Below are 12,419 nucleotides of genomic sequence, written 5' to 3' on the forward strand. Positions count from 1 at the left end.
TTAAATGACACGCATGTATACAATTTATGACTTACCATTTAGTGACCTCTGGCAGAAACAGACATGGCCCTGGCTACTTGTATCTTCACCATGTTCCTAGTGTTGCATAGGCCCCAGATGAGGGGCAACAGGTATGGCCAAGACACTAGGGGTGCTACCCAGCTGCAGAACCATGGCTTCCCCTTACCCCACAAGAAGCGGGGCTGGGGCTGCAGACCTCTCCTGTGCCTGGATGCTTCCCCCAAAAGGAGGAAGGTGCCAGGTCCCACCAGAGGGGTCAGATGGGGCTTCCTACCACAAAGCAGCAGGACTCCTAGCCTCATGGTAGGTCCAGCTGCCCCACTCCCTGCCCCCAGTGGCAAGGCCCAGGCAGGATGACAGGCTCCCTGTGCCTCCCACTGCACTTGTGCCACTGTGGCCCAGACTTAGAAGCCTCTTCCACACTGCCAGGCCAAGCCCTCCCCAACTCCCCCCCAGGTAATGGTGGGGATCTGATCCCAGAAGGGTGGCCTCTGCCAGACGTACTATGTCCTTCCCCATCCCTCTCATGGTGCTGGGGCCATGCAGAGCCTGGCCTAGCCCCTAGGTAGGGCTGGCTAGGCCCAAGGAGGCACCATAGCAGCTGGAGCAGACAGTACCAGGTCTTAGGGATCACTGCTGGCCCCTCATGCAGTAAGTAGCCCCTGGGCATTCCTAAGGGAAAGCGGTGCAGCAATGATCCTGGGGGAAGCACAGAAGAGGCAGTGCATTAGACCCAGCTCGCCCAACATCTATATAGATCAGGTGCTTTTAATGGGGCTTTTTGGTGCTTTTATCTAATAGCTGATTTAATCAGCTTTAGATAAATCACCAAAAGGCTCTGCTGAAGCACCCAATCTATACAGATGCTGCAGAGACGTATCCAACTAACGTGCTGCTGCTTTTAGTAAAGCATGTTTTTTGGGGGGGGTGCAGCCATTATGCACATTTAGCAATTATACAGCTTTACAGCCATGTGCATTTATTCAGATTCTTAATTTCTACATATTATATAATAAAGTGTATCTTTCTTATTTGCTCAACTTTTTCTTTCTTTCTTTCTTTTAAATGGTGACTGATTTCAACTTTTTGGATAGAAAATGCAATTCAGTTAAAATGAAGCTCACCAGCAATATATTTTTCTATTATCAGATAATAAAACTATGCTAACAGAAACAGATATTTAAGAAAAATTTTATCAAAACACATTTTGCAGTTAAAATGAAACAACATATTCAACCAAGGAAGTATCAGACAATGAGTTGAAGAAATTGTTTCTGGTCACCATATCCTTCCCAAGTTTAGAACTAGATCTCAACCTCAAACCTATTTTTATTTGTAAACTGGAAGAAGGAAACAACTTTTCCTACAATTTTCAACTCCATAATTTTTTAAAAAGCTGGTAAACTGGCCTAGACTAAACTATAAAGAAAACATTTTTTTTCTGAACTTGCAAAAGAATCTACAGCTGCAAAAAGCAGGTTATCACCTCAATAAACTCTGCTTAGGAAGTAACACATCTCTTCCCAATTCAGTAGTCTGGCTTCCTTTAAACTTTCAACAGCTTACACTAAGCTCCTTTTTAAAAATTTGAATGGCTTTAATAGATTACCTTTCAATTTAGGCCTTATGATAACACAGCCTAATTTAGAGTTTAATTTAAATAGGTGTATTAAAAAAAAATCTAAAATCAAAGTTGATGATTTGTTAAAAGAAATAAATGACTCTACACACTCTCAATCCACGTAAACTGTTTCAGTTATCTTATGTGTCCACTAATTTCAAAGGTTTAATACTATATGTGAAATACTGCAAAAATGTAACTTTCATGGAAAAACTTTATAAGTTCTGGTTTCTGTGTTAATTAGGCTTTGCAAAGAGTTTCTTCTTAAATTTATTACTTCTTCCCATTATCATGCATTTCTGCACTAATCCACTTCAATCTTTTTCAGTGGAAGAAAACTCATATACATCTCATTTAGACTTTGATCAAAAAAAAAAAATAAAAGCAACACTATTAACATTTAGAGAACTAAAAATAGAACCAGTGAGGAAAAGAATTTTTGTCCCATGGAAAATTCTGACATTTCATGGAAATTCCCATGGAATTTTCTGACAGAAAACTGGAGAAGCAAAGACTCAGAGGTGACTTGGTGGCAGCCTATAAGTATATAAGGGATATGCATCAGGAACTGGGATAATGTCTGTTCATCATGGCACCCCAAAGGAAGATAAGGTCTAACAGTCACAAACTGCTGGAAGATCGTTTTAGACTGGACATAAGGAAAAACTTCTTTACCATCCAAGTAATAGACTCCACACAGAAGTGGTGCAAGCACCTACACTGGATACATTCAAGAAACGCTTGGATGCTTATGTTGTTGAGGTAATCTGACACCAGTTGACTTCCTGCACCTTGGGCAGGGGGCTGGACCTGATGATCTCGCAAGGTCCCTTCCAGCCCTAATGTCTATGAAATCTACAAAAACTGTCCCATCATTTTTTTTTCAAACAGTTTACCTAAAATAGAGGCAACTCACCTACACAATTCATATGTTACCTGCCTTCCTGATTCACAAAATAAAGTTCTCCATGTCAATAATGCAGTTACAGTAACATGAAAGTTAGGATCACACACACACACACACACACAGAGCATATTCAGTTAAACTGTGTGTCTGAAAAAAGGTTTCTGGCACCTTTCTTCACTACAGACCAACAGCCTAGTTTCTGAAAAGAAGTATCTAATAGGCTGAATATAGATTCATAGATTCACAAACTGTAAGGCTGCAAGGAACCTTGGAAGATCATCAGGTCCAGCCCCCCACACTAAGCAGGAAAGATAACTGGGGGTCAGGCAACCCCAGCAAGGTAACTATCTAGTCTCCTCTTGAAGATTTCCAGGGTAGGTGATTAGGAACAACAGCCACAAACTGACAGAGAGCAGATTTAGGTTAGACATCAGGAAAAACTTCTTTACGGTGAGGGTTGCCAGAATCTGGAATGGGCTTCCAAGGGAGCTGGTACTCTCCCCTACCTTGGGGTTCTTTAAGAGGAGGCTAGACATGCACCTGGCTGGGGTTGTCTAACCCCAGCACTCTTTCCTGCCCAAGGCAGGAGGTCAGACTCAGTGATCTGCTGAGGTTCCCTTCCAACCCAAACATCTATGAGTCTATGTTTGCACCACCTCTGAAGGGAGCTTATTCCACCACCTGGACACCCTGACTGTCAAGATGATTTTCCTAATGTTGAGCCTGAATCAGTCTTCCAGGAGTTTGTAACCATTACTTCTAGTTTTCGTTCAGGTGCCCTGGTGAACAGTTGCTCACCGAGCCCTTGATGTACTCCCCTAGCATAGCAGTAAGCTGCAACCAGGTCCCCTCTCAGCCTTTTCTTCAGGCGGAAGAATCCCAGATCCCTCAGCCTTTCATTGTATGGCTTGCTGTGTAAGACTGATCATACGGATGGCTCTTCTTTGGACTCTCTCAAGCTTGTCCATGTTCTTGTTAATGTGTGGTGCCCAGAACTGGACACAGTACCCCAGCTGTGGTCTCACCAGTGCTGAGTAGAGCAGAAGAATCATCTCCTTGGTTTTGCTGGAGATGCACTGGCTACAACATCACACTGTTGGCTCATATTCATACTGTGGTCTATTATTACCCCCAGGTCCCTTTCAGTTGTGGTGTTAATGAATTTGGTGCTGTCAAGCCTGTAGGTGTGTTGGGGGTTGCTCGTTCTGAGGTGGAACACTTTACATTTCTTGATGTTGAACTTCATCAGGTTCTGATTCATCCAACTTGCTAGCCTAGCCTGTCTAAGTCCACCTGTATCTGTAGCCTATCTTCATGTGAGAACACACTTCCCCATAACTTGGTGTTGTCCATGAACTTGACCAGTGAGCTCTTCAACCCCACATCCAAATCATCAATAAAGATGCTGAAAAGTACTGGACCAAGCACTGACCCCTGTAGGATACCACTGCTCACTTCTCGACAGGATGACATGAATCCATTCACGACAACTCTCTGGGTCCTATCCTGCAGCCAGTTTCTCACCAGCCTGACCGTCTCAGATTTAAGCCCACAACCCTCCAATTTTCTCATGAGGACATCGTGGGATACTAGATCAAAGGGCTTTTGGAAGTCTAGATATACAATATCAACCTGCTCTCTCATGTCCAGGTGGCTTTAGCATTAACTTTACTAACAAATCTGCTTTTTTTAGCATATTGCTTTTATGACCAGTTTTGGCATTAACACAGGTCCATCTATACTGTATTTCTATACTGGGTTTATTCTGATATTCTTTATTCATGTAAAGGTCCCACAGAAACTGCTGTAAAATCTCCTGTATAAAGTTCACAGGAATTAACTTTTCTTACTTGCCCCTGAATTCATTTGCTAGATTTGTTTAACTAGTCTGCATAAGTATATGAATTGATTACAGGAAAAGGTTGGCTACTCTTTTCTGACTTATTTTTATTTCAAACAAAACTTTGCTTTCTACTGACTCCTCAGCTGATAAAAATTTTAGCCTGACTGAAAAACAAAATATTTTAATTTCCTTCCGGGAAGTTATTATTTTATAGCCATTACAGTACCATCCAGAGGCCCCAAATAGCACTAGGACCACACTTACTAGATATTGTACAAATCACATATGAACATCAAATGGGCAGCTTGGGGAAGGTGGACCCTAAGGAAAGATTTGAAAGAGAAAAAGATTATGGCCTTATGGATCAGTTAAAGGAAAACATACCATACATAAAGACCACCATTGGAAAACCCAGAGAAAGTTGACAAAGAAAGGTGGCGTTACTAGCAGAGTCAAATTAGCGTTATGATTTGCATTTGGCTGCAGGTTGTTTTTGTTCTGTCCCCATGGAAAACAATGAAGTGCTTTATATTTTTGGAGCTGTTACGATGTCTTCTCTCACTCTCCTCTTCTCTAGACCAACGAAACTCAGTGCTTTTGGTCTTTCCTCATAGGCCATTTCTATTATACCTCTTGATCATTTTTGTTGCTCTCCTCTGGAGTCTCTCTAACTGGTCCATATTCCTCTGGGAGTGTGGCATCTAGAACTAGGCAGAGTAGTTCAGTTGAGATCTTACTGCTCCTAAGTAGAGAGTGGTATAAAGTTACCACATGTCTTACATATGACACCTCTCTTAAAAGATCCCAATATTATGTTTGCTTTTCTTGCAATAGAATAACATTAACTCTTAAGTTTGTGATCCACTAAAACCCCCATATCCATTCTCTATCTTGCATTATACACTTGATAATTCCCATATAAGTATGGACTGTAAGGTGGTTAGAAAACTGGATGGATGGTTGCGCTCAAAGGGTAGTAATCAGTGGTTTGATGTTTAGTTGGCAGCTGGTTATCAACTGGAGTGCCCCAGGGGTTGGTCCTGGGCCTGGTTTTGTTCAATTTTCCAGATCGTTGATGAAGAAATGAGATGGAGTGCACTCTGAGCAAGTCTGCAAATGACACCAACCTAGGGAGAGTAGTAGATATGCTGGAATGTAGGGCTAGCAGCAAGATAGACCTAGAGAAGCTGGAGGACTGAAGTGGAAGGAACCTCACGAGGTTCAGTAAAAACAAGAGCAAAATCCTGCACTTAGGATAGAACAATCCCATATACCTGAACAGGCTGGGGACCAACTGGCTAAGCAGCAGCTCCACAGAAAAAGACCCAAGGAGTTACAGTCAACAATAAGCCTAGTATGAGCCAAAAGCATGCCCCTGTTGTGAAGAAGGCATACTGGGCTGCATTAGTAGGAGAGTTGCCAGCAAACTGAGCAAAGTGATTATTCCACTGTATTCGGCACTGGTGAAAGCATATCTGAAATAGCATCCAGTTTTGGGCCCCCCACTACATAAAGGATGTGGACAAATTGGAGAGAGTCCAGCAGATGACAATGAAAATGGTGACGGAGTTCAGGCACATGACTTCTGAGAAGAGGCTGAGGGAACTGGGCTTATTTAGTGTGGAGAAGAGAAGACTGAGGCTGGATTTAAGACAAGCACGGCTAGTGAACTCAGACTGGTGAGGTGGTAGAGCGATCCACGGGAGCGGGGGGGAGGGGTTTTGCAGCCGGCTGGCAGCGGGGTAGGGTTTGCAGCCAGCTGGGCACTCTGGTAGCAGGAAGGATGCAAACCCCCGCCCCCTGGCCAACTGCAAACCCCCCTGCCACTCCCATGGGACGCTCCACTGCTCCATCAGTCTGAGTTCACCAGCCACACCTGATTTAAGAGCAGCCTTTAATGCCCTGAAGCGGGGTTCCAAAGAGCATGGAGCTAGACTGTTCTCAGTGGTGGCAGATGAAAGAACAGGGAACAATGGTCTCAAGTTGCAACAAGAGAAGTTTAGGTTAGATATTAGGAAAAACTCTCTCACTAGGGCTAGGGACAGACAATACACATACCAGTTTAAGTGTTCAAAAACTGATTTAAACCTGTAACAGAACAGATGTTCAGGGCACATAAACCAAGCTGAAACCAGATTGAGATGAACCTGGTTGAATGTACACTCAGAGATGTGGGTTTTCCAGAAAATTTTCCAATACCCTAAATAAAGTGTGATCTGATTTAGCATGTTTATTTGACATATATTTAGTAAACAAAACTAAAAAAGTACCCCATGTTAATTTTGTCCCAATAGTCACAAGTATTTGCACTGAAATATTTAATTAGGAAAAAATTAAATATAGCTCACTTAATGTGGTTTAAATGTTATAGTCAAACAAATTCAAAGCTTTATGTGGAAAGAAATTATTTTTATTGGAATACTTGTAAAAATGTAAAGACAGTACTCAATAGCATGTATTTTTCTTACATTGTTTGTTGAAATTTAAGATAAAAAACCAAAGGCACAGAAAACTGTTGACACACTAATTTCAGCACACCCAGAGAACTGTACATATGCTAGGCTTTGGTTTTGATTTGACCTACACAGCCAATTAGGTGAATTCATAACTTGATTTTTGGTTTGGATTATTATGTGAGTGTATTTACTCTCCTGTTTACAAATCAATAAAACATATATGTACTCTCTCACACACTCCATAGGGATAATCACTTGAAAAACATTAATTACAACTCTGAAACTGCCAAGCTTGCCTAATACTGCATTGGCATCCATTCATTGTTACTAATGAATTTTATATAACAATGAATTTTTAGAAATGGAAAATTTCCCACAGAAAAATAAAGCACTGGAAAATTTTCCACCTTACATCTCTGATCAGATTTAACTGATTTGGGTCAAACCGGTTTATGCAATGTCTGTCCCAGACCCCTTGCTGGTTTAAATTAAACCCGAGTCCCCCAGCATCCAGGCATGCTCTCTAGGCTGGGCGGGGCTCTCTGCTCCACAGCAGGGCTGGCTCTGCTCCCTGGTAGGAGCTCCAGCAGAGACTGCAAACATCTGCCTGGCTGTCCTGCCGGGGCCTGGACACCCCCCCTTCAGCTCAGCACTCTGGAAGGGAAGCGAGGGCTGCTCTAGGGCTCCCTGGCTTCTTGCCTGAGCCACTGCAGTGTGGCTGAAATGTGCCTGCATTTCTGTGATGTCTGTACAGTTACAAACTGATTCAGCCTAGCCAGGTTAAACGAACCTAAAAACACTGAATCAATTTGGGCTCAGGCATTTTGAATGTCTGTCCCTAGCCTATTATGGTAGTAAAACACTAGAAGAGGCTACCCAGAGAGGTTGCATAGCCTCCATCCTTTATGGTTTTTAAGATCTGGCTAGACAAAGCCTTGGCTCAGATGATATAGTTGGGGATGGTCCTGCTCTGAGCAGGGAGTTGAACTGGATGACCTCCTGAGATCCCTTTCAACCCTAATTTTCTGTGATTCTCTGATAATGAGAGAAGTTAAGTGTTATGAATAACCGTAAGGAAGAGTGTTATGAATAACCTTGAAAATGAAGACAAGAAACCTGATTTTAACTACTCATTCAGAAACATCCAGGTAAAGAGATGAAAATGAGTGATACTCTCAGGCCTACAAGCAAAACAGTTAGTCTCAGCAGTTGTGACTTGCATGGACTGGAACACTATCCTTTCAGTGTTAGTGAAACCTAAGAAGCTAAAGTTATAGTGATTAGGGGAGGTAAAGCACTGCACAAGAATTTCTCCTGTCTGAACAGAAAGAAAAGGACAGACCTCACAAATGTCATGGCAAATCCAAAGTTTATATGCCTGACAGATAAAGAGGAAGGTAGTATTGCCTACAGTGATGCAAACAACAGGAAGTGGAGCTTTTGGAAGATGGAGGGGGGAGCAGGAAATGGGGATAGATTTTTTTTTTCTCTGGAGGAAAAAAAAAAGTAAATAGAGGTAGACTGACCTGGGTCTCTAGTCCAGACCCATGAGTCATGAGTGTAAGATGGTACTATATACAGTGTGCAAATGAAGTCACTTGAAGGGGGAAAAAAAAAAAGGCCAAAGCATAAATGTATGTCTCTTCAGTGGAGAATAGAGGAAAGAAGGAGTAGAATCCAGTTAAGGTAGGATGGAGAGATTAGAGAAAAAGGAAAACCAAGAAACAAAGCATCACAAAAACCATATAAGGACAAGGTTTCAAGAATGAAACTCTGACAGATATTTCCTGTCAAGAGGGGAGTTAAAAAACAAAGATGGAATGGAAGCCTTGAACTCTGGCCAGGAAAAGATCATTGAAGAACCAAATAAAAGTTTTTAGGAAGTAGGCTGGATGGAAACTATAACAGAGGTAACCAAAATACAACTGAAGGAGACAAGGGAACACCATAAACTAAACATCTCTTCTGCACTTTTGAACACTTGAAAAGTTAGCTGGATTAACATTTATTAGCTGCATTTAAACAACAATTGGCTGTTTGACATGGGAACATAGAACTAAAAGCAGTTCCTGGACCATTGAGCCCAGTCCCCTGCATTTGTAAGCTATCTTTAATCAAGGGAATTCCCAAAAATATCAGTGCATTCTGGCTAATACATGTCTGAAGATTTTACTGATTTTTTTATCCATCCCCTCAGGCCCTGTATGAATTTTATTCATGTAACATGGAAGCTTCCATCAAAATTGTACCAATGACTGTTAAATATGTTAATTAACAAGATAATTATAATTCAAAACAGCCTACCTTTCAAATGTTCAATAAACAGATCTAAACACTTTTTAAGATAAAATATGCCCCTGAGTTTTTTTCTGTTTTTGAATATAATTGAAAGTAAGACCATAAGGAAACAGGAGAGGGAAAACAAAATTCCAGTATTTTTTCTTTGGAAATTACGAGAAAGATGATGTAATCTTACCTATCAGCTATCTTATTAATATTTTTAAATGTTCATTACCATCTCACAATGTATGACTTCTATAACTTATTAATACATCACTGACATTACTTTAAAAAAAAGACTGAACTATACATAAGAACTTTAGTCAATGAGAACTGACTTACTAAGAATGCCAAAACATTGCATCTTATAAGAGTCCAAAACAAACATCTTTTCAAGTTCAAACAATTGACTACAACTTGAAACACAATGAGTGCCTTGAAAATTAAGCTTATATTTACTATGCATGGTTGCAAAGTTCTTTGAAAATGCAGTAGGTATGGCAAGATAAGAAGAGCACATTAAATTTCAATATGGTCTTGTGCTCTATAGTTTTATTAAACGCCACTCTGGGTGGAATTTAGGTTTTGTTGGGAAAAGAGTTTATGTACATATTAAAATACATTTCTGTAATGTAAAATGTAGAAGTGTCCAATAAAAACATACCAACTTAAATGTATTGTCCAATTCTTTCAGAACTTTGTTTAGTCTTTTCTATCACAGGAAACAGCTTAAGTAGTGGTAGCAGCAGTAGAAATAGTAATAGTACTGACAACCCAACCTACCTCTGTGTTATGTAGACACTTCTGAATAGCCTACAAGTAGCTAAAAGATAATTCAAATCTCATGGCAGTTTTGGGGTTGGATATTTTTTTCCTTTTTCTGTTTTGAACTGGAACAAAACCAACATATTTTGACATAATTCATGACAAAGGAATTGTGTCAGAATGTTTGCTTTGTAGCTAAACCCGAGCCTTTCAACGTGGAAACATGGGATTGTCACTGTGTGTCTGCCTCTAGGCTTAGGGTTAAACTACTGGCCCAGAACATAGTAGGAGACCCAAATTCAGCCTTTGCTCTGCCCAATTCAAATTCCACCTGAGATGGTGATGAACAGTTAAAAATGAGTAAGGTAACAGAAGATTGGGGGACAGTGGGGGCAGCGGGGATATCAAACTTTTTCTTAAATTAAAGAAACAAAAATAAAAGAAATATAAAGCTATAGCCACCACGCTCTAAAAGTGAGAGCTCTTTCTCTTCTTCCCTATTAAACACACATCACATTTTGGCATTGATAAAACAGGTTTTTAAAACAAAACTGTAGTATTTCACTGAAAGTAAACTGAATAAATAAAATTGAAATTGGCAATACTTGCAATGGCATGACTGTCACAAAGTTACTTTAAAATTAAGGAACCGTAACAGTTTATAATATAACGCATTATTCAAATTACACATTGGAAACCTACAAAATCAAAATTAACTCTTAAAAATACTAATACCTGATTTTGATGATACAGATAACATACCACAAATTCAAAGGAAGCATGAAATGGTCTTTTTAAATAATCTGAAAATACTGTTCCTCTCTTCTTACCAAACTTACTAGGAAAACTTCAGAACCGCATTCCAGAAAAAGTAACATAATGATCACATTAAAGGCAAGAGATCAACACAGTTGTTGTGACATTCAGTGGATGCCAAAATATAACGCCGAACTTTCTAATTTACTAACAAAAACTCAAAAACACTGTCTAGGTGTCAGGCGCAAGACAAAATTAGAGAGGTCCTCAATCCTAGTTTTCGGTGAAGTTTTTGTTCAAGGCTAAATGCTCATGCTGTGCTATGAGTAGGTACGCAGGATCACGAGGTGAAGAGGGCTAAATTTCTCTCATGCACAGCCCATACAACAGGAACAGAATGATCTCCACAGCTGCTATTTCACCTAAGGCCCTGTTCGAGGACCAATATACTCCCCTCCCCTTAACAGGGGGTTGGAAGAGGCACGGCAATGCTATGTAATGCACAGGAGGTACACAGCACCATTTAATCCCCTCACATCTCATCTCCCTGATGAACACAAATAAGAGGAAACTCAGTGTTCTCCTAAAGTGAGTATCAAAACTCCCACTGCTTTCAGCTCTACCACTAACTGGTTTTACAACTGTACTTCAGCATTCCCCTTAACACCTGCCTGAAAGTATGTTTTAGAAACACAGTATAGATGTTGATCATTGTCCCACTCTACATAGCACACTAGAAATAAAATAGATTTGTCAAAACTAGTCTTGGCCATAGTTTAAAATTTTAGCATATACATTATTTCATTCCCTCCCTCACTTATTAAGAGTTTAAAACTAGGCAATCCTCCTTCAATTATTATTTTACACTACGTTTAATATTTTACTGCTATTGTCAGAGCCTTTTTGATTTCAATGACCAGCCAATTATAGCTTATTTTCATTTACAGTCTTCTCTGTAATTACAGCCTAATCTCCCACTTGGTAAAAGCATTTTTTTTTAAATTAAGCATGACGTGTAAACCCTCAAGAATTTTTCAGTTAATAAATTGAAATCATTCTTCCTGCTTTTCCTCCCTCCCTCCCCCACAACATTTTCAATCAAATGCTGAAACTGCAAGCACCAGAGGGAAACATTATTTACTAGAACTGTTGACAGCGATCTGACATTGGACTCGATCACTTACTATTACTTGTATCCCCGCCGCACCCAAGAACCTTATTTGAGGTCCAGGAAGACCCTGCTATGCCACAGGTCAGGCCACACAGGGCCAAGCGAACAGCCATTGCCCCTAGGGCCCAGCTGCACATTCAAATGAAAACTGGATAGAAACTAGCTACAGAGTCATTTCCCATTTTCAAGCACTAACTTCATAAGCAGTCGTCTCTTTTGATAGCCGAATACTCATTGTTTCTATGCAATAATTACTTTGCATGCACGCGTGGCAGGTCTCAGTTTATTGCACAGTTCGCCAGTAGTCAGCTGTGTTACACATAACGTGTCACATTAAGACTGGACAGTCCCGATAAATGAGGCAGTAGGGAAACATAGGGCAACAAGGGCGCAGCGGGCAGATGTCCCAGCACAGCCGCATGTGGGCAGGCCCCTGGAGGAACAATTTTGAGCAGCGTGGCTTCACCTGCAGCTGCTGGCCCTCCCTACTCGAGCAACCCCCGACCTCCCCCTGTGTTGGCTGCACCGTGAAGCATGGGGGGCACCTCACTGACCAACCTAAGGGCAAAAAAAAACCCTTGTGGCAGCTCCTACCACAC

General features: G+C 40.9%; 1 protein-coding gene across 3 annotated transcripts in view; it reads right to left on the bottom strand.

The window, feature by feature from the left end:
- The window catches only part of TDRP (testis development related protein), a 53,366-nt gene that overhangs the window by 40,228 nt on the left and 719 nt on the right, over positions 1–12,419 (bottom strand). The window lies entirely within an intron of this gene.

This window comes from Crocodylus siamensis, chromosome 1 (genome assembly GCF_052110815.1).
Source record: "Crocodylus siamensis isolate JL-2025a chromosome 1, ASM5211081v1, whole genome shotgun sequence".
NCBI classification, from domain to species: Eukaryota; Metazoa; Chordata; order Crocodylia; family Crocodylidae; genus Crocodylus; species Crocodylus siamensis.